We start from the raw sequence: 24275 nt of genomic DNA on the forward strand, positions 1-24275 counted from the left end.
TTCATATTATTTAATTTCTTCTCTAATCTCCATTCTTTCTTTGTAGATTTACCTATTCTGAATTTTTATATAAATGGAAGTTACATAATATGTTGACTTTGGTGGTTCTATTTTCAAGGTTCATCCATGTTGTAGTATATATTAGTACTTCGTTCCTTTTTATTGTTGAAAAAGTCACATTTTACACCACATTTTATTTATTCATTCATTAGTTGGTGGACATTTGGGTTGCTTCCACTTTAGGACTGTTATGAATAATGCTGCTTAAATATGAACATTCATATTCAAGTTTTTGCATGGATGTACACTTTCATTTCTCTTGAGTATATAGCTAGAAGTGGAATTACTGGGTTATGTGGTAACTATTTTAACCCTTTGAGGAACTGCAAGACAGTGTTTTCCAAAGTCTCTGCACTATGTCATGTTCCTATTAGCAGTGTACAGCAGTTTCAATTTCTCCATATCCTTCACCAAACTCACTATCATCTGCCTTTTCATTGGCCTTCCCAGGTGGCACAAGTGGTAAAGAAACTGCCTGCCCATGCAGGAGACATAAGACACGTGGGTTAGATCCCTGGGTCAGGAAGATCCTGGAGGAGGGCACGGCAACCCACTCTGGTATTCTTGCCTGGATAATTCCATGGACAGAGGAACCTGGCAGGCTTCAGTCTATAGGGTTGCAAAGAGTTGGATAAGACTGAGTGACTAACACCTTTTATTATAGCCATCCTGTGCTATACAGTAGGCCCTTATTGTTTATCTATTTTATGTACAAAAGGCAATGGCAACCCACTCCAGTACTCTGGCCTGGAAAATCCATGGATGGAGGAGCCTGGTGGGCTGCAGTCCATGGGGTCACTAAGAGTAGGACACAACTGAAGCGACTTAGCAGCAGCAGCGGCAGCAGTGTGTATATATTAATCCAAAATTCCTAGTTTATCCTCCTCCCCTGCCTTTCCCCTTTGAATGAAGTTATATACAAATAGAAATAGACCATAGACACAGAAAGCAAACTATGGTTTTCATAGCCCTTATCTTGACCTGATATCCTTTCTTCCTGATAATTGTCTGCCTTCCTCCCCCATCCCCAACTAGAATATAAGCCATGAGAGATGAGGATGACTGTTTTCCTTATTTGACGCAGTATCCCCAGCACCTAGTATAGCAGTCGGCATATATCAGGTGCTTAATATTTATTTCTTGAATCAATAGTTTATATTTTTTATATTATCTGATAGCAAACACCATTTCATAGTTAGAGGAGTATATTTTGGTAAATTCCCATATAATTTTTTTGCTTGTTTTGTCATTCATTACAAATGAGTACAATTTTCAGTTGGGACAAATTTTTTAACTAAACTAGCAGCGTTCTTCCTCAAGATTAAGTGTCACACATCCTCAACAGCTGCCTGGAATTCTAAGTGGATCTTTCAAATGATGGCTTGTTTTAACTAGGTTTTCTCCTCCTTACTAGGAAGCTACTATTAACAAAATGATCCTAAGACCTTCCAGTTGAACTGTAACTGAGAATCAGAGTCACCTATAAAGGAAGCTCTTGACTGCCCCCAGCCCTGTATTCATTAGTGTTGCATATTGAGATAGAGAGAAAGTGAAAAGAGATCAATGACTTTCCCAAGGACACAGGGTCGAGAGTTCAGCCCATGTTTCTCCTTTCTCCCCAGACGTCTTGCTCTTTCTACAACAGGACATGATCGCCCATCAAGGGATTTCTTGGAAACATGGAACAGTAAAAACACACCTTCCTTCGCTTCAGGTTTTCTCTCTCTTTACTTGCAAAACCTTTACTAGGACACTATGGAATTCATTAAAAATTAAAAAAATTAAAGCATACATAACTGAAAAAGAATACTCTGGAATTCAGAGAACTGACTTGAGCCTTCATTTCGTAACAGTAATTATAGCAGAGGTAATGGACCTGAAATGAACACTTTTCTGATAATATAGTTTGTAAAATATTAGAATCAAAAGAATTTACATTTTAATTACTCAGTAATTGAAAAAAATCTGCCATTTGCAGTAACAAGGATGGATCTAGAGAATATTATACTGAGTGAAATGAATTAGACAGAGATAGATAAATACTGTATGATTTCACTTATATGTAGGATCTAAAAAATAGCACAAATGAATATGCATGCAAGACAGAAACAGACTCACAGACATAGAAGACAAACTTGTGGTTACAAAGGGGTAAGGAGGGGAGCTGACAAATTAGAAGTTCGGGATTAACAGATACAAATGACTATATACAAAATAGATGAGCAACACGGATTTCCTGTATAGCCTAGGAAATTATAGCCATTATCTTATAATAACCTATAATGGAATGTAATCTGCAAAAATATTGAATCACTATACACTACACCTAAAACTGTATGATACTGTAAATCAACTATACTTTGATAAAAGATGATTTATATTTTTGGAATTCTGATATGAAAAATCTTGATATAAGACAAGAGATGGCACCAAGCATGACTTATAACTGACACTTAATGCATTTATTTAAAGGAAGGATTTATTGCAAAACAGTGGAAATTTGCAAACTTTTGGGAAAGAATATGACAGGGGATGAGTATATGTGTGGGAGAAAGACGAAAAATAGGTTCTTGAACCTGTAATTTAAACTCCCACTCTGTTTCTTGCAAATGTCTACACGGATAGTGTTTATAGTAACTCATCCCTTTAAAGGCAACACATCCTGCCTATAAGGTTATTATGACTGTTTAAAAAATAATTAATGTAAGTTTGTTGATATTTTTCAATGTGCTATGGAAGTGACACTTCCAGGGACCAGGACACCAGCATATTTTAAAAAATAAGCAACAACGTATATATTTATATGAAGGATAATCTTAATGTTTGTAATAAATGATATTACATCCTTCACAATTCATAGGTAACTAAAATCTACCATATATGGAATGGACTTTCATTTCTGTTGGACAAAAACACTTGATTCTGGATAACAGCTCATCAATATAATTGTGTAGAGATTTTTGGTGTGTTTACTACAAGCATCACTAAAATGGTTCAGTGCTACCGAATTAGCTTTATAGCTTGGGAACATGAGATTATATGTTCAAATCCCATTTAAATGACAAACAGAGGTAATTTAGCAGAAAGCGTGAAGAGCAAGTTTAACTCAAAAGATGAGTGTAATGTACTCACTTAAGTCATTCCTGAGACACAGCAGTGAACGGAATGCATTCAAGCAGCATCCCACAACGTGTAGGATTACTCACTCATTTAATCACTACTCAAGGCCATCCTCCTCCTATTTGGACAATAGGTTGTGTTTATTCTGGGGTCTAGGACAATTTGCCCAGCTCTGGCTGCTAACCTAAATTGGCTTCCTGGAGGATTCCAACAGGGTCACATTTCTGGGCCTCACTGCATTGCCTTTTGCCCCTGATGTTTTCCAAATTCTCCAGTGTCAAACACTGTCTGACCGCTGTGGAAGGTAACAGCTGATTGAAATGATGAATGAGCTCGTGTCACATCATTAAGAGTGTTGTTTGCAGTCCAGAGACGGGAGCCTCTAAATTAGAAGCACACTAAGGTGACCCAGCCAGTCAGAGGTGAAGGCTTCCCTGCTCCGCTCCCTATGCTTTCTCACTGAATTAAATCTGCACCCTGACACTTTCACAGCTGTAAAGTTACAAGATAAGCACTTTTTTTTTTCTCCTGACTGTACTACCCTATTCTTTATTTCCCCAAGAATCCCATGGACAGAGGAGCCTGGCAGGCTACAGTCCATGGGGTCGCAAAGAGTCGGACACGACCGAGCGACTAAAGAACAAAATAACAATAAAAGTGATTTTTACGGATATTCAGAATGCCAGCAGGTATGTTCGGTGGACTGGTCCCTCTAACGGGTTCTCTCTGGTAGACAGGGAATATCTCCCGCAGGTGAAACTGGAAGGAGCAAAATGTACCAGATCAACTGAGACCCAGCTCTAGTGACGAAGAGGATGTGCAGTCTTGCCGCTGCTGTGCAGGGCGGGAAAACCAGGCCTCCCCGGAGCCTGGCTTTGGACACTCCAGATACTCTCTAGGAATCTTGAGGACACCTGCCTAAGTTTCCAACCACTCCTCTGCTGTTGGTGGTATCTTCAGTGTAACTCCTCTCCACTTGGGGAGAGCTAACTGCATCCCTTCCCCAATTCTTACTCAAACATGTAAATACTAAGCAAGAAAACACACCTACTGCAGGACTGCAAGACATCTATTAGAACCAGAAGTCTAATCAGCTGCAGAGGACATGAAATGACCTTTGGAGAATATGTATATCGTTCAATAATCCTGGAAGCATTCTGGAAACGTTTGACTTGATAACCTTTTATGCTCATCCTTATGATGATTAAATCTTATTTATAAGGATGTGTGTTGGTAGGTACTTAAGAAGCATGTACATAAGTTAATTATTATTTATAATGCAGCTTAGAAAACACATTATTAGAAAGCAGTCTAAAGAGGCAAAGATAAGAGGAAAGAATGAAGCTGCAAAGAAAATTTTAAAGACTGTCAATTAGTCATAAAATTAGTCATAATTTTTATCTGCTGAAACTTATGCAGAAAATACCCTCTAATTTTACTGTACTCTTGAGTTTTGCAATTTTTAAAACAGATTCTTATCTCAGAATCTGTAAAATGATAGTGATTACAGATAGTTATTTTGTTAAATATCTTTCCCCAAAAGTGTTCTAATTCCAAAAGGAAAGAGGCAAATACATTGACCATTCCTGGCCCTTCATATATATATATATATTTTTTTTACTTTATTTTACTTTACAATATTGTATTGGTTTTGCCATACATCAACATGAATCCGCCACGGGTGTATATGTGTTCCCAATCCTGAACCCCCCTCTCACCTCCCTCCCCATCTCTCTGGGTCATCCCAGTGCACCAGCCCCAAGCATCCTGTATCCTGCATCGAACCTAGACTGGCAACTCTTTTCTTATGATATTATACATGTTTCAATGCCATTCTCCCAAATCATCCCATGCTCTCCTTCTCCCACAGAGTCCAAAAGACTGTTCTATTATTTTCCATCTGAAAATGAACAGAGTAAGACTGCCTCAGGGCTAACTAGCAATATCATATTCCATGCAGATCTTATATACTTTAATTAGTTCCTCAGAGCTGATAAATGCATCCCAAAAGGGGACTCCCAAAATGTGACAACATAGAAGAGGGAGACTATTATCACAGATAAATATATAGAACTAATTATATAATAAAATCTGGCCATAATCATGGACTCCTACTAGGAATTAGAAACTGGTTACAAAAATTAAAAGCATGAGCACACAATGTGAAACAAGGCAGATGTGTTTCTTTTTTTGCTGTTGAGCTTTCCTTGTGAATTTTTTTTTTCTTATTAAGTACAGTCACTGCTGTACTGTTTTTTCCCTTTCAGATGAGCAGATCAGATAAGCAGGTGCCTTTAGGGTTTGGTTCATTGGTCCTGACAATAGATAAAGTCTTAGGTTATAAAGAAGAGTGATGTGTAAATGGGCAGAAGTATTCACCCAATAGCCGGAGATGAAATAATACCTACCCTTGTAGCCCAAAGGGTTTCCATGGGAATCCTGTCTATATTAGCTTTGGCAGAGACACGTGGCTATTTTTAGAGGATTTGAAAGCCACTAAGAATGACTTTCACTTTTATTCCAAAACTGATCTGGTATCTAGGTTATGAACCCTTTCCCCCTCTGCACCCATGTGTGTGTGCGCGCACACACACACACACACACACACATTCCTGAAAAAGCAATTGTATTCAGCTTGAACTTGGGTGCAGCTGGGAATCCAAAGCCAAGTCCCCGGTTCTCTTTTTCCACATCGTTCAGGTGCTGACAAGCCTGTCTTTTTAATTAACTCTAATTGCTTCTAAAACTGTACCCAAGAGGACTTACTATCAGATTGAAACCTGGAGACTAGCCCACTTACACTTGGGCCTTTCCTGATACAGCGGGAGTGAAGGACCTGGTTGATCTGTTAATTAATGCAAGTTACTGAGTATGGACAAAGCCCAATAGGATGAAGGGAAAGGCTCTCACCTGGAAAGGGACTCTTTTTCCCATGACTATCTCCAGGAGCCCGGAGTCATCTGTCTGCTCTGCCTGGTAACAGGGCTCCCCTCTAACCACCTCCACCTCCAGTGAGGACCCAATTATCTGACATCTTTTCTACTTTCTTCTTTTTCTTCCAATCATACATTTAAGTCTCACTGGCACTTGGATTAAAAAAAAAAGACTGGGGTGTGTGCGTGTGTGTGTGAGTGTGTGAACCTTTGTCCCTTTACTTGTATTATGCTTCTTTTACTTTAGTTTCTTATCTTTATTTTTATTGAAGTATAGTTGCTTTACAATGTTACATTCTTTTCTGCTATACAGCACAGTGAGTCAGCCATAGGTATACATATATCGTTTGTTTTTTAAAAAGATGATAAAATTTAGGATGCTTATCTTGCGGTGGTGTTTAGTATGCTCTGTGAACATGGTTAGCTGGCAGTTTCCCCACTAGTGATGGGCTCTCTCTGGAGGCACCATCAGCAGGTGACCTGTGGTTTTATATTTTCATCCAAACCATATTTTGAGAAAGAGGCATGAAGTGGGACTGTTTGAGGTAAACTGGGAGGCATGACTACCTACCCACATAGAAACAGCCCTCTGTTCATGTACAGAGAAGACCTGGGCGATGCCTCCACTGCAAACAGTTCCCAAATCCTCAACCGTAAGATCACTGTTGTGTAGGGCAGCTCAGAGACAGGAAGAGGCAGACTATTCTTACACAAAGCTGAACTCAGATATGCTCCTCCTTCAGTCTCAGCCACGATCAGATTGAATTGATTGCTCTTCTTTCTGCCATAATTCAGTTCAGTTTAGTTCACTCGCTCAGTTGTGTCCGACTCTTTCTGACCCCATGGATTGCAGCACGGCAGGCCTCCCTGTCTATCACCAACTCCCAGAGTTCACTCAGACTCATTCCATTGAGGTGGTGGTGCCATGCAACCATCTCATCCTCTGTCATCCCCTTCTCCTCCTGACCTCAATCTTTTCCAGCATCAGGGTCTTTTCAAATAAGTCATAATTATTCTGCCATAATTATTCTTATGCTTATAACTGAAGTGGGAAAGAGCCTTGGAGAAAATGCACTTTTGTTTGCTCAGATTGGGGTCTTTTGACTTCAGGCTCACAGCACCAAAATGGATAGGTCCATTTTGGGACTGAGACCCATCTCTTCCTTCCCTGAGAGGAATCATAATGAAAATGTCACATCTCTCCTAAGGATTTGAGGCAAGTGGCTCAAAGGTGGAGAGCCAGGTCTCCTGAAGTAAGAAGCATCACAGGTGCTTTTGATCTCCTTTTGGCTTTAAAGTGTTTTTGTCTGACAGAAGGTTCTCGAAAGTCAAAGGTATTCCTTCCCCAGTTATTCAACCTCTAGTTTCAGTAGATTTGCTCTCATAATTATTCATGTTGAAATGTCTGGCCATTCTGGGCAATGTTAATAACTTCTTCTTACCACACTTTCATGCCTTTGGTTGTTTCCTTAGGTCAACAGGGCCTCAATCTGAACTCATCTCCTTCCTACAGATGCATAACTTACGAATTTTTCCATAATGGTAGACTAATGGAAAAATTTTAATGTAAATAAATAGGCAGGACAAAAGGCACAATCTAAATAACTGAATACATTCAGAGATAGGCACTGAGTTATCACATGACAATTGCCCTAAACTACATTCCTTTTCCTTGGCTGGTTCACACACCTCTGCTCGCACTTTCCTGGTTGCCAGCTGGTAATGTCAGAAGTTCTGGCCTCAGCTCAGGCTCCAGCTCTGCCCTGAAGTCTGGTCTGACCTAAGCTCCTTGTAGTCAGGTAGCTGTTGAAGACACAGAGAGAAAATTTACACCTGTTCTCCTGAACCCTCCCTGGGTTTTCTGTGGCTACAGATTTGGTAAAGTATGATTTTTCAGACAAATAAGTAAAATCATCTAGTAAAAATATCTTAAGATCCTGAAAATGATATAAAGATATAGGAAAGACAAAATAACAACAGTTCTAAATAGTATAGCTTTAAAATGCATACACATGAACAATAAAACAGAAAGGCCATTGCTGATGAGAGAAACCAGGGCTTGGGGGAGAGACGTGGTAACACATGGAGTTCCACTTTCACTTTCTTAAAGAAAACTTCAGAAAGCTCAGTTTTGAGGTCGTAATCCTCTAAACAGTCTCCTGGGGCTGAGAGGAGGGGATTCTACTTTAGATTCTTCCGGCAGCATCCTCCTCCTGTGATGCTCTCTACAGTGCTCCCCTGCCTGGGGTATCCAGGGACTTCTGTGCATGCTGACTCCCTGGAGCCGGGCACAGCCTCCACACTAGGGGCTCTGTCTGTGCTGAGTTTCCTGATCCCCTGATCAGACCAGAAAGCACTTGAGAGCAGAGACTACACTTCTGCAGTAGGTAGAAGACCTGATCTGTGCCCGAAAGATGAATATTTCTTGATTTACTCTGAATCCAAGGCTAAGCCTCTCAAACACCAAAAAGAATTAATTGACATGCCTTGTAATTTCAGAATTAATTTTATTTTCTTTTGCTCTTAGAAATAGATTTAATTCAAGTATTAATTTCCTCATTACATTGGTTATTATGGTGGGAAATTCTTAAAAAAGGAAAATAGTTAAGGTATATACACAAAAGAATGCACGCATTTTTCCTTAAAAGACAGCTTCAGCACACACTGATCAGGCAATATTATATCAACAGCATTCTCCTAGGGTGCCTTACTCAGCAAACTTCGCTTGCTCTCTCACTGCTGCTATAGTTTAATCTGATTTACGGTTTTTAAAGGGCTAACGTATGAATATGCTCCATGAAAAACTCAATTTGAATGCTCTATTACAGTCCAATGGTTTCCCTTTATACTAATTCAGATACAACGTTACATTTCTTCACAATATTTCAGCCAAGCATAAATGAAAATTAAATTACTTCATAGGCATTAACATTATTCTTTTTTATTTTCATTATTACCTTCCATACACTTAGATGCGATTTTTCTGGTGGCTCAGTCGTAAAGAATTTGCCTGTCATGCAGGAGACATTGGTTTGATCCCTGGGTAGGGAAGATCCCCTGGAGGAAGGCATGGCAACCCACTCCAGTATTCTTGCCTGGAGAATCCCATGGACAGAGGAGCCTGGTGGGCTAAAGTTCATGGGGTCGCCAAGAGACAGACAGGACTGAAGTGACTGAGTATGCATGCACACAGGCCTAGAAGACAGTTTCCAATATGCAGAAGCTGGCCTTGATTCTGATATAATAATACATAAATATTTAGAAAGGATCCTGCACTTTTTTTCTATGCAACAACAACAGATTCAAGAAATTAAAAGCAACTATTGTTTTTTAATGGATTTAATTTACTTTTATCAAGTATGTGTAAAGTCACTCAGTCACGTTTGACTCTTTGCAACCCCATGAACTATCGAGTCCGTGGAATTCTCCAGGCCAGAATACTGGAGTGGGTAGCTGTTCCCTTCTCCAGGGGATCTTCCCAACCCAGGGGTCAAACCTGGGTCTCATGCATTGCAGGCTGTTTCTTTATTGTCTGAGCCACCTGGGAAGCCGAGAGAAGAGGGTGCCTCCCAATAAAGCGGTAGGAAGAAATTCGCTAAAATTCTAGTGAATCGTAAGGGACGAGCATGGACCTATGTGTCAGCTGGGGACTCCACACACAGGGGAGTCCACACTTGTTCATCAGCTCTTCTCCATGGCGCCCATCTGGTGCTCCTGAAAAGGCTGGGAGCAGGTATGAGAGGGAGGTCCAGCCGAGGCAGAAGCCTACAGGTGACCAGCTAGGGGACAGGCCTAGAGCCAGCAGAAAGAGAAAGACATTGAAGAAGAGAAAGAAAATTAAAGAAAGTTCTTCAGACACCAATACATGTGATACCAGATGGAAACCTGAAGCTATCCAAAGAAATAAATAGTCATGGAGGTAGTAAAATGAAAGTACATATGAAAGATATCTTTTCTCACTTTTAAAGATAATCTATAAAGAAAAGAAAAATAAAGATAATCTGATAAATTTTAAAGATAATATGACTACTTTAAAGCAAAAAGAGTAACAATGTATTCTGAGGTTTCTGAATAGAAGTAAACTGACGGTAACAAAAACAGAAGGATAGAAGGGAGTAAATGGGGTGTATGTTGAAAGTTTTCATGTTATAGGTGAAACATACAAAGCTATTGAAAGGTAGCCTTTCATAAGTTAAAGATGTTTATTGTAAAATATAGAACAAGCAAAACATTTTAAAAGAATAACAAATAATGTACCAATAATAGAGATAAAATAGAATCATAAAAAACATTTAATTCCAAGATAGGAAAAAAATTAAAAAGGGAGAAAGCACATAGAATTGACAGAAAACAACTAGAAATATTGTAGATTTAAATCAAAATACCAATAATCACATTAAATGTAAGTGTTCTAAACATTTTAATTAAGAGATAGAAACTGTCAACTTGAATTAAAGAATGTCTCAACTATATGATGTGTACAGAGCATACTTTAAATATAGGGACACAGATAAAGTGAAAGTGAATGTGTTAGTTGTTCAGTCATGTCCGACTCTTTGCAGTGCCATGGACTGTAACTGGCCAGGCTCCTCTGTTCATGGAATTCTCCAGACAAGAATACCAGAGTGGGTAGCTATTCCTTTCTCCAGGGGATATTTCTGACCCAGGGATTGAACCCAGGTCTCTTGTATTGCAGGCAGACTCTACCATCTGAGCCACTAGGGACACAGACAGATAACAAGGGATGAAAAATATGTTAAACAAACTCTAATCAAAAGAAAGTTGGATGACTATATTAATATAAGAGAGTGTGCTCTGGAATAAGAAATGTTACTATGAATAAGAGGAAGATTATGTACCTAGATAGCATATTGGAAAGCAGAGACATTACTTTGCCAACAAAGGTCTGTCTAGTCAAGGCTATGGTTTTTCCAGTAGTCATGTATGGATGTGAGAGTTGGACTGTGAAGAAAGCTGAGCACTGAAGAATTGATGCTTTTGAACTGTGGTGTTGGAGAAAACTCTTGAGAGTCCCTTGGACTGCAAGGAGATCCAACCAGTCCATTGTGAAGGAGATCAGCCTTGGGATTTCTTTGGAAGGAATGATGCTAAAGCTGAAACTCCAGTACTTTGGCCACCTCATGTGAAGAGTTGACTCATTAGAAAAGACTCTGATGCTGGGAGGGATTGGGGGCAGAAGGAGAAGAGGACGACAGAGGATGAGATGGCTGGATGGCATCACTGACTCGATGGACGTGAGTCTGAGTGAACTCCAGGAGTTGGTGATGGACAGAGAGGCCTGGTGTGCTGTGATTCATGGGGTTGCAAAGAGTTGGACATGACTGAGCGACTGAACTGAACTGAACTGAACTGAACTATGCAATGATAGAGTTCCATTTTTCAAGAATTTATAAAAATGTGAAGCAAAGCTTACAGAGCTGAAAGGGGAGGTGACAGGTTCATAAGTACAGGTGTCTGCACACTCTTTGCTCAGCCATCCACAGAACAAGGACTCAGCCACACTGCAGAGGCTTTAATACCACCTTCAACAACTTGACCTAACATCAAACAACAGCATTCCTACCCACACCAAGAGAAGGCACATAACATGGACATTGAACATTCACTGAGTTAGTCCCTCGTGGCTCAGCAGTACAGAATCTGTCTGCAGTGCAAGAGACACAGGAGACATGGGTTTGATCCCTGGGTCGGGAACATCCCCTGGAGGAGGGCAAGGAAACCCTCTTCAGTATTTTGGCCTGGAAAATCCCATGGACAGAGGAATCAGACGGGCTATAGTTCACAGGGTGGCAAGGAGTCAGACACAACTGAAGCGTCGTAGCACAGATGCACATACGAAGATAGTCATATTCTGGGCCTTAAAACATATGTGGATAAATTATAAACATTTGGAATTTATAAGTAGGATGTCTCAAGCTTGTCACTATTGACAATTATAACCAGGTAATTTTTGTTGTTGTTGTTATTGGGAGATTTCCTGTACAATTCAGGGTGTTTAGCAGCATCCCTGGCCTCTACCCTCTAAATGCCAACAGCAAACCCTCCTCCTCTTCCCAGTTGTAACAATCAAACATGTCTGCAGACATTGCCAAAGATCCCCTGGGAGGCAAAATCATTCCCAGTTAAGAATCATTGATATAAAATATGTTCTCAAAATACAACAAAAACCCAGTGGTACAAAAAAGATAATATATTATGTCAAAGTGCTTTTCTCCTAGAAATGCAAGATTGATTCAATATTCAGTGACTAACTATAGCTGTACTACTAATAATACAAACATCTCAGTGGATGTGGAAAAAGTATTTGACAAATTTCAGTATCTTTATAATAAAAACCCTCAGTAAGCTAGGAATAGAAAGTAACTTCCTCAACTTAAAAAAGGGGACTCAAAACAAACCCACAATTAACATCACACTTACTGATGAAAGAATGAAAGCTTTCACCTAAGATCAGGAACATGGCAAGTCTCTGCTCTCACGACTCCTATTCAGCCTTGAAGTAGCAGTTCTAACCAAAGCAATTAAGCACAAAAAAGAAATAAAGGGTATGTGGATTAGAAAGGAATAGCTAAAAGTGTCTTTCATTTGTACACCACATGATGTATATGTAGGAAATTTCAAAGAATCTACATAATTTAAAAAGAGACTACTAAGAAGATGAAAAGTCATAGATTCTGAGAAAATATTCACAGAACATATATCTAATTAAAAACTCTCCCATTCAGAATTTATACAGAACTCTTACAATGAATAATGAAAAACAAAGAACTTATTTAAGAAATGGGCAAAATATTTTAAAATACTTCACCTAAGCAGAAAAATGGGTGGCAGGTAACATGTAAACATGCCCACCACCCATTGCTATTAGAGGAATGCAAATTAAAACTACAGTAAGACACCACTATACAATAACAAAAAAGACTAAATTTTTAAAATCTATCTTCAACATGTGCTGGTCTAGACAATGAGTTACTGAAACTCTCACCTTGCTGACTGGAATGTACAATGATAGAGCCTTTTTGGGAAAAAAAAAGTTGGCAGTTTCCTCTAAATTAATATGCATTCCCTATATAACAGAGGGTTATTTATTCTACATATTTATCCACATAAAATTACTCATAAAGACCTCTCTGAGAAGGTTTATAGCAGTTTTATTCATAATCACCAAAATCTAGAAATATATTAGTGTTGGACTTCTGCAGAACATTAAAAGGTCCCTAAATGAAACAAAGAGTATAGAAAGGGGCTAATCCCCTGCGTGGATCACAGCTCCACCATGGCAAAGGGTCTGGTGTAACTCAGTTAAGCTATAAGCCATCCTGTGGAGGGCCACCCAAGATGGACAGCTCATAGTGAAGAGTTCTGACAAAACATGGTCCACTGGAGGAGGAAATGGCAACCCACTCCAGTATTCTTGCCAGTAGAACCCCCTGAACAGTAGGAAAAGTCAAAAAAATATGACACCAGAAGATGAGCACCTCAGGTGGGAAAGTGTTCAATATGCTACAGGGGAGGAATAGAGGGCAATTACTAATAGCTCCAGAAAGAATGAAGTGACTGGGCCAATGCAGAAATGATGCTCAGCTGTGAATGTGTCTGGTGGTAAAAGTACAGTCCAATGCTGTAAAGAACAACACTGCGTAGAAACCTGGAATGGTAGGTCTATGAATCAAGATAAATTGGATGTGGTCAAGCAGGAGATGGCAAGGGTGAACATTAACATCTTAGGAATCAGTAAACCAAAATGAACAGGAACGGGCACACTTGGAAATGCAGCACTTGGGTGCAGTCTCAAAAAGGACAGAATGATCTTGGCTCATTTCCAACTCAAACCATTCAGTATCACAGTAATCCAAGTCTATGCCTCAACCACTGATGGTGAAGAAGCTGAAGATGACTGGTTCTATGAAGACTGACAACACTTTCTAGAACTAACACCAAAAACAGATGTCCTTTTAATCATAGGGAGTTGGAATGCAAAGTAGGAAGTCAAGAGATATCCAGAATAACAGGCAAGTTGGCCCTTGAAGTAAGGCAGAGGCTAACAGAGTTTTGTGAAGAGAACATGCTGGTCATAGCAAACACCCTTTTCCAACAAACCAAGAGATGACTCTACACATGGACATCATCACATGGTCAATACTGAAAACAAATCAATTTTGTTCTTTGTAGCAAACGATGGGGAAGTGCTATACAGCCAACAAAAACAAGACCTGGAATGGCTCAGATCATACACTCCTCATTGCAAAATTCAGGCTTAAATTGAAGAAAGTAGGGAATACCACTAGGCCATTCAGGTGTGACCTCAATCAAATCCCTTAGGATTATACATATACAGTAGAGGTGATGAATAGATTCAGAGGGTCAGATCTGGTAGATAGACTGCCTGAAGAACTACGGACAGAGGTGTGTTACAATGTGCAGGGGACAGTGACCAAAATCATCCAAAACAAACAAACAAAAAAAAGCAAGACGGCAAAGTGGTTGCCTGAGGTGGCTTTACAAATAGCTGAGAAAAGCAGAGAAGTGAAAAGCAAGGGAGAAGGGGAAATATACCCAACTGAATGCAAAGTCCCAGAGAATAGCAAGGAAAGATAAAAAGACCTTCTTAGATGAGCAATGCAAAGGACTAGTGGAAAACAATAGAATGGGAAAGATTAGAGATCTCTTTAAGAAAATTGGAGATATCAAGGGAATATTTCATACGAGGATTGTCACAATAAAGGATAAAAAGTTAAGGACCTAAAAGCAGCGTAAGAGAATAAAAAGGTGGCAACAATACACAGAAGAACTATACAAAAGCAAGTCTTAATGAGCCAGATAACCACAATAGTGTGGTCATTCACCCAGAACTGGTTATCCTGCAGTGTGAAGTCAAGTGGGCTTTAGGAAGCATTACTACAAACAAAGCTAGTGGAGGTGATGAAATTCCAGCTGAGCTATTTAAAACCCTAAAGGATAATGCTGTTAAAGTGTTGCACTCAATATGTCAACAAATTTGGAAAACTCGGGTGTGGCCAAAGGACTGGAAAAGGTCAGTTTTCATTCAAATCCAAAGAATGGCAATGCCAAAGAAAGTTCAAACTATCATACATTTGGGCTCAATTCACATGTTAGCAAGGTTATGCTCAAAATTATTCAAGCTAGGCCTCAGCAGTACCTGAATAGAGAACTTCTAGAAGTATAAGCTAGTTTTGGAAAAGACAGAAGAACCAAACTTCAGCTTGCTAACATTTGCTGGATCATGGAGAAAGCAAGGGAATTTCAGCAAAATATGTACTTCTGCTTCATTGACTACACTAAAGCCTTTGACTGTGTGGATCACAATAAACTGGAAAATTCTTAAAGAGATGGGTGTACCAGACCACCTAACCTGTCTCCTGAGAAACCTGTATGCAGATAAACCAGCAACAGTTATTAATTGAACTGGGCGGGGAATAACTGACTGGTTCAAACTTGGAAGAACAACAAGGCTGTATATTGTGACCCTGCTTATTTAAGTTATATTCAGAGTACATCATGTGAAATGCCAGGCTGGATGAATCACGAACTGGAATCAAGACTGCTGGGAGAAATACGAACAACTTCAGATATGTAGATATTACCACTCTAAGAGCAGAAAGTCAAGAGGAATTCAAGAGTCTCTTGATGAGTGGGGAAGAGGAGAATGAAAAAGACTGACTTAAAACCCAGCATTAAAAAAAGTAAGATCATGGCACCTAATCCTGTCACTTAATGACAAGTAGAAGGGGAAAATGTGGAAGCAGGAACAGATTTTATTTTCTCGGTCTCCAAAATCAGTGCAGATGGCGACTGCACCCATGAAAATAAAAGACACTTGCTCCTTGGAAGGAAAGCTATGGAAAACCTAGACAGTGTATTAAAAAGCAGAGACGTCACTTTGCTGACACAGAACCATATAGTCAAAGCTCTAGTTTTTCCAGTAGTCATGTACAATGTGAGAGCTGGACCATAAAAAAGGCTGAGTGCCGAAGAATTGATGCTTTCATATTGTGGAGCTGGAGAAGACTCTTGAGAGTCCCTTGGACTGCAAAAAGAACAAACCAGTCAATCCTAAAGGAAACCAATCCTGAATATTCATTGGAAGGACTGATGCTGAAGCTCCAAAACTTTGACCACCTGATGCTAAGATGTGACTCATTGGAAAACACCCTAAAGCTGGGAAAGATTGAGGGCAGGAGAAGTGGGCAACAGAGGATGAGATGGTTTCATGGCATCACTGACTCAACAGAATTAGAGCAAATTCCAGGAGATAGTGAAGGACAGAGGAGCCTGGCATGGTGCAGTCCATGTGGTCACAAAGAGTTGGACAGTACTTAGCAACCAAAGGACGGCAGAGTTTGAATTCTGCTCTATTCAGCAATTCAGTACCAGAATAAAGAAAGGATTGAAAAGTAACCATAAACTAGATTTACCCCATGATTTCTTTTCCAAAATCTCAGTTTTCTCCTGTTATCCTACATATTATAAATTAACATTTGACATCATTTGTCTGTTTCAATAACAAATGAATTAAAACCTTTCTTATATGAAAGCAAATTTTCTGTTTTTGGCAAGTAAGAAAATGCATTCAATTTTAATTTATAAATAACATTCAAACATTCACAATGGTGCACAGTTTTCCTGTCTCATCAAAAACCATTCCTCTAGAATCTAGAAGAGTCTCGATCAGTCGATTCTTCCCTTTCTGCCATTCATCACTGTGTATATTTGCTATGCTCTATTTCTGATAAAACCATGAATTCAAATGAGAGCAGTATGAGGACCAGAAACACAGTGTCACAGATTGCTAGCACAGAAACAAAGCTTCCAGATTCCCTCATCCAATTTTCTACTTGACACACACCAGCTTCCCAGTTTGTCAGAATGAACTGTGTGCCCAACAGGATGGAGACGAGTCAGGCAGGTGCGGGGATCCTATTTATACGTGGACCATGGTGGTGCTCATGCTGCCAATGATGCCCGTATCAGTGGGTGTAGTGGGGCCTGAGTGGAACTATTATGTTCTTAAATCCCTGGCTTTTGCTGCCCTACTCATCTGCCTTGAGATAGAGCTATATTTTGAAGAAAGCAAAAATAGAAAAAAGCTATTTTCTTTGCCTAAAATCCTCTCATTTCTTTTACTTGTCAATGCCTACTCATCCTCATCTCATAGCTTAAATGCCCAAGGCTATTTTTCCCACCCTGGCATTAGGATCATCCTCTTAAGCACTTAGTACTAACTTGCATTCTGTCTTGTAGCACACAACTTGATTTTGGTGAAGCATTTAGTTTGTAATTAGTGTTCTTTCTTTAAAAGAAAAAAATGTACCTCCCAATACCAATAATTTAAAATCCATCTCCCAACTCAAATATAAGCTCAGCAATAAAAAAGGACAATGTCTCTCTGGGTGACAACTGTTCATCCAGGACCTGATTCTGTGTCTTGTTCAGGGCATACATTCAGCAAACCTACAATTTTTCACTGAACAGTTGCTGCAGGCTTCAGAAATAGCTTAGCCCCCGTATGCAATAAATATCAAAGCCCAAGTCTCAAAGAAAAAGTAAAAGATATGCCTTTGAAATCCAACTCTACCATTTACTTGCTAATGATTTGGGGAAGTTTATGTAAACATTCCAGCCATAATTAATCTTTAATGGGAATATAACAACAATTAATGGATAGTTTTGGTTCAGTCACTCACTCTGTCATGCCCGACTCTATGCAACCATATGGGCTGCAGCATGCCAGGCTTCCCTGTACATCACCGTCTCCCGGACCTTGCTCAAACTCATGTCCATTGAGTCAGTGATGCCATCCAACCATCTTGTCCTCTGTCATCCCCTTCTACTCCTGCCTTAAATCTTTCCCAGCATCAAGGTCTTTTCCAGTGAGTTGGTTCTTCACATCAGGTGGTCAAAGTATTGGAGTGTCAGTTTCAACATCAGTCCTTCCAATGAATATTCAGGACTGATTTCCCTTAGGATTGATTACTTTGATCTCTTTCCCATCCATCTGGTCCCATCACTTCATGGGAAATAGATGGGGAAACAGTGGAAACAGTGTCAGACTTTATTTTGGGGGGCTCCAAAATCACTGCAGATGGTGACTGCAGCCATGAAATTAAAAGACACTTACTCCTTGGAAGAAAAGTTATGACCAACCTAGATAGCATATTGAAAAGCAGAGACATTACTTTGCCAACAAAGGTCTGTCTAGTCAAGCCTATGGTTTTTCCAGTGGTCATGTGTAGATGTGAGAGTTGGACTGTGAAGAAAGCTGAGCACTGAAGAATTGATGCTTTTGAACTGTGGTGTTGGAGAAGACTCTTGAGAGTCCCTTGGACTGCAAGGAGATCCAACCAGTCCATTCTGAAGGAGATCAGCCCTGGGATTTCTTTGGAGGGAAAGATGCTAAAGCTGAAACTCCAGTACTTTGGCCACCTCATGCGAAGAGTTGACTCATTGGAAAAGACTCTGATGCTGGGAGGGATTGGGGGCAGGAGGAGAAGGGGACGACAGAGGATGAGATGGCTGGATGGCGTCACGGACTTGATGGACATGAGTCTGAGTGAACTCCAGGAGTTGGTGATGGACAGGGAGGCCTGGCATGCTGCAATTCATGGAGTCGAAAAGAGTCGGACATGACTGAACGACTGAATTGAACTTTGCCATCCAAGGGACTCTCAAGGGTCTTCTCAACACCACAGTTCAAAAGTATCAGTTCTTTGGCACTTAGCCTTCTTTATAACCTAACTCTCACATCTATACATGACTACTGGGGAAAAAAAAATAGCTTTGACTATACAGACTTTTGCTGGTAAAGCAATGTCTGTGCTTTTTAATATGCTGTCTAGATTTATCATGGCTTTTCTTCCAAGGAGCAAGCATCTTTTAATTTCATGGCTACAGTCATCATCTGCAGTGATTTTGGAGCCCAAGAAAATAAAGTCTCTGTTTCCATTGTTTTCCCATCTATTTGCCATGAAGTGATGGGACTGGATGCCGTGATCTTAGTTTTTTGAATGTTGAATTTTAATCCAGCTTTTTCACTCTCCTCTTTCACTTTCATCAAGAGGCTCTTTAGTTCTTCACTTTCTGCCATAAGGCTGGTGTCATCTGCATATCTGAGCTTATTGCTATTACTCACAGCAAGTTTGATTCCAGTTTGTGCTTCATCCAGTCCAGGATTTCTCATGATGTACTCTGGATATAAGTTAAGTAATCAGGGTGACAATATACAGCCTTGATGTACTCCTTTCCCAATTTGGAACCAGTCTGTTGTTCCATGTTTGGTTCTAACTGGTGCCTCATGACCTGTATACAGTTCTCTCAGGAGGCAGGTCAGGTGGTCTGGTATTCCCATCTCTTTAGGGATTTTCCACAGTTTGTTGTGATCCAAGCAGTCTAAGGCATTAGCCTAGTCAATGAGGCAGAAGTAGATGTTCTTCTGGAATTCTCTTGCTTTTTCTGTGATCCAACAGATGTTGACAAATTGATCTTTGGTTCCTCTGCCTTTTCCAAATCCAGCTTGAACATCTGGAATTTCTCACTTGTTTCATGTACTCTTGAAGTCTGGCTTGGAGAAATTTTGAGCATTACTTTGCTAATGTGTGAGATGAGTGCAATTGTGCAGCAGTCTGAACATTTTTTGGCATTGTCTGTCTTTGGGATTGGAAAGAAAACGGACATTTTCAAGTTCTGTAGTCATTGCTGAGTTTTCCAAATTTGCTGGCATATTCAGTGCAGCACTTTCACAGCATCATCTTTTAGGATTTTAAATAGGTCAGCTGGAATTACATCATCTCCAGGAGCTTTGTTTATAGTGATGCTTCCCACTTGACTTCACATTCCAGAATGTCTGGCTCCAGGTGAGTGATCACACATCGTGGTTATCTCAGTCATTAAGATCTGTTTTGTACAGTACTTCTGTGTATTCTATAGGCTTCCCTGATGGCTCAGACAGTAAAGCCTCTGCCTACAATGTGGGAGACCAGGTTCGATCCCTGGGTCAGGAAGATCCTCTGGAGAAGGAAATGGCAACCCACTCCAGTATTCTTGCCTGGAAAATCCCATGGGCGGAGAAGCCTGGTAGGCTACAGTCTATGGGGTCGCAAAGAGTTGGACACGACTGAGCGACTTCACTTTCACTTTCACTTTCTGTGTATTCTTGCCATTTTTTCTTAATATCTTCTGCCTCTGCTAGGTACATACCATTTGTGTCCTTTATTGTGCCCATCTTTGCATGAAATGTTCCCTTTATCTCTAATTTTCTTAAAGAGATCTCTGGTCTCTCCCACTCTCTTATTTTCCTCTATTTCTTTGCATTTATCACTTAAGAAGGCTTTCTTATCTCTACTTGCTATTCTTTGGAACTCTGCATTGAGATAATTATATCTTTCTTTCTTCCTTTGCCTTTCACTTGTCTTCTTTCTCAGCTATTTGTAAGGTCTCCTCAGATAGCCATTTTGACTTTTTGCATTTTCCCGCCTTGGGGATGGTTTTGATCACTGCCTTCCTGTACAGTGTTATGAATCTCTATCCATAGTTCTTCAGGTACTCTGTCTATCAGATCTAATCTCTTGAATCTATTTGTCACTTCCACTGTATAATCATAAGGGATTTGATTTAGGTCATACCTGAATAGCCTAGTGATTTTCCTACTTTCTTCAAATTAAGTCTGAGTTTTGCAATAAAGCATTCATGATCTGAGCCACAGTCAGTTCCAGGTCTTGTTTTTGCTGACTGTATAGAGCGTCTCCAACTTTGGCTGCAAAGAATATAATCAATATGATTTTGTTATTGACCATCTGATGATGTTCATGTGTAGAGTCTTCTCTTGTGTTGTTGGAAGAGGGTGTTTGCTCTGACCAGTGCACTCTCTTGGCAAAACTCTGTTAGCCTTTGCCCTGCTTCATTTTATACTCCAAGGCTAAACTTGCCTGCTACTCCAGGTATCTCTTTGCTTCCTACTTTTGCATTCCAGTGCCCTATGATGAAAAGGACAACATTTTTTGGTGTTAGTTCTAGAAGGTCTTGTATGTCTTCATAGGACTGTTAACTTCAGCTTCTTTGGCATTAGTGTTTCGGGCATAGACTTGGATTACTGTGATACTGAATGGTTTGCCTTGGAATCGAACAGAGATCATTCTGTCATTTTTGGGATTGCACCCAAGTACTGCATTTTTGACTCTTTTGTTTACTTATGAGGGCTACTCCATTTCTTCTAAGGGATTCCTGCCCACAGTAGTAGATATAATGGTCATCTGAGTTAAATTCACCCATTCCAGTCCCTTTTACTTCACTGTTTCCTAAAGTGTTGATGTTCACTCTTGCCATCTCCTGTTTGACCACTTCCAATTTACCTTGATTCATGGACCTAACATTCCAGGTTCCTACGCAATATCGTTCTTTACAGCATCGAACTTCACTTTCACTACCAGTCACATCCACAGCTGTGCGTTGTTTCCTCTCCGGCTCCGCCTCTCCGTTCCTTCCGGAGCTATCTGTCCACTCCTCTCCTGTACCATTATGGGGCACTTACTGACCTTTGAAGTTCACCAGTGTTACGTCTTTTTGTCAGAAGATATGTGTCATCAGAAGTTCAGTGTCATACCTTTTTGCCTCTTCATACTGTTCATGGCATTCTCCAGGCAAGAATGCTGATGTGGTTTGCCATTCCCTTCTCCAGTGGACCACATTTTGTCAGAACTCTCCACCATGACTTGTCCATCTTGAGTGGCCCTACACAGCATGACTTATATTTTCACTGAGTTAGACAAGGTTATGACCCATGTGATCACTTTGGTTAGTTTTTTTGTGATTGTCTTTTTCATTCTGTCTACCCTAGATGGGTGAGGATGGGGGTATCTATCTATCTGTTCTGAGGACAGAAAAGGTAGCTAATAGAAGTGTAAATAGTTTTTCACGAAATCATAGAGATGTCTCACTCAATCTTAATTACATTTTCAGAGTATCTTTTGATAAAAGAAGACAAAGTTCCAATTTCTGACTCAGGAATGAATTTATTAATGTGAAAACTGATGATATTCAACTGTTACTGGTTTTTAAAAGTGGCAACTTCAAGTGAGTTAAACTGTTTGATGACTTTATATTCCAAGTATATATATTTTCTCTGTATTATCCTTTTTATAACGAATGTGAATATGCTTTGATGACAGAAACACTCAACTCACCAAACATCATTTCATGGTCCCGTTATCAACAGGAATCATCTTAACTCCACAGGATCTTATTAAGTCGCCTCAGTTACGGCTTCAACCTACATTTTCATCCATATTTTCTAGCTCTCGTTTCCACCCTGAGTCCAGACCTCACCAGATGCCTTACTACCTATATGCACCTATGCTTTCCTGAGCCTGTGCCTCAGCTCATAATGGACCCACCCCTTAGAATTAGTTTCCAACATTTCTATCAAAAGCACTGTCTATCCCTTAGGATCCAGTTCAAATGTTGTTTATAACTCCCCCTCTATGCCTTTACCTCCCCCACCTCTGCCATGGATAATCCTTCTGGTATTAAAGCTAATTTGGAACAGTTTTTTTCTTTTTTTTTTAATTGAGCCAAATTGTAGGCTCCTTAATGGGGTAACAACAGGTCAGCCATTGTTTTACGTGCACTGCCAGTTCTCTCCAAGTGAAGATTTAGAATATCTTTGGTCAATTGGCATCCTTTGAAGGTGTATACTGTTGAGTGGCATTAATTGATGAAAGTCACTAAATACATGTTGAGGGATGGAAGTCGGAAGGTTTAACAGGACAGTCTTTTTTTTAGGATACTATAAACAGGTGAAGGGATTTATTTCCAGCAAGTTACACCCCTGGCATCCTTACAGATTTGCTTATAAGACACAAAATAAGTATAAGTGTGACCAATAGATCAGGTTGTTTTTTTTTTTTTTTAGAATTATGTATCTATTTAATTCAGAGCCTTTTAATTCCAAATTCAATGATTTTAATGTATCAAAAAGAACTGTACTTGATCATGGGGTGGCCTTTGCATTCTGAATTATCTGTGTTGTGGCTTTTTTAATCAAATGGATTTTAAAAGCCCCATATTGCGGCAATATAAAAAACACTTCAACTGAAAAAAAGAAAAAGCTTATTACTTTTCCTTATGATTCATTAATGGTGATAGCTCACCCTATGACCAAAATCTACCATCATCTAGTTTTATTGTTCACAAAATAATGCCAAAGTATTAATACGTCAGTAACTCACTGAGGGTTATCTGATAGGAGTAAACTTTAAGCTGTGCTGTTTCCAAGCCTATATGTTGAAATGGAATATTTTCCCTTTTGAAAACTAGTTTGCACTTGGTTTCTAGTGAATCTTTATTACTAAATACTTAATCATCAGACTTCAAAGATTGCTTATTTCCAGGGCATCCTTCATGCTGGATATAAGTAGTGCATGTGAACTCACAAAACACTCTTTTAGGAAATGCATTCGAGAATTTCTTTCCAATGTTTGTGAAGGACTCAGTGGAGGCCAGGTTATTTTCCTCTCAGTCACTGAAGTTTCCCCATTTACAAAAAGTATGTAGAATTTGCCCATGCAAGTTATTCTGAATACCATTTTGATAGCAAGGAATACAGACCAAGGTTTTATGAAGGTTAACTCCATGGTATTTACTTTTCAAATTAAAAATTATAAGTGATAAATTAATTATGGGTTTAAAAAATGGTTTTGCCTTTTTGGATAGTGTCATTATTATAATTATAATGGGACCATGAATGGTGAGTATTTCCTTGACAGGTTATATTAATTTATGTTTGCTTTTAATTAGATGATGCTGAAGAAACAACAAAAAAACACCCTATGAAAAGAAAACTCAAATGACTCAATGATATGTCAAAACAACTCTAATGAGATTACATAAATGGAAATGAAAATATATGAAAACATTGTGACCACTAAGAGCTTGATTGTTCCGTATGTGGGCTTTCTGCACCCTGTATTTTTCCATCTACCTACCTGTGTTTGAACCATCTCCCTGCCCATTCTCAGTGGAATGGAAAGCAGAGCACAGCAGGAGAAATAAAATGTAATGAAGTTCAAATTCTTCCTTTTGGCTCCTTGTGAGCAGTTGGAGGAAGTGGTTGAAGGTGAGTTTTAACAG

At 39.5% G+C, this 24275-nt stretch overlaps 1 protein-coding gene and 1 long non-coding RNA gene across 3 annotated transcripts in view; both read right to left on the reverse strand.

Moving 5' to 3' along the window:
- The window catches only part of KCNQ5 (potassium voltage-gated channel subfamily Q member 5), a 626149-nt gene that overhangs the window by 475568 nt on the left and 126306 nt on the right, over window positions 1-24275 (reverse strand). The gene's annotated exons all lie outside the window — the stretch shown is intronic.
- Window positions 5408-9166, reverse strand: LOC120878900. Its single transcript, XR_005724655.1, has 2 exons — window positions 6187-9166; window positions 5408-6153 (listed from the first exon to the last, which is right to left on the reverse strand). It is a non-coding gene; the product is annotated as an uncharacterized LOC120878900 (long non-coding RNA).

This window comes from Oryx dammah, unplaced genomic scaffold (genome assembly GCF_014754425.2).
Source record: "Oryx dammah isolate SB20612 unplaced genomic scaffold, SCBI_Odam_1.1 HiC_scaffold_19, whole genome shotgun sequence".
NCBI lineage: Eukaryota > Metazoa > Chordata > Mammalia > Artiodactyla > Bovidae > Oryx > Oryx dammah.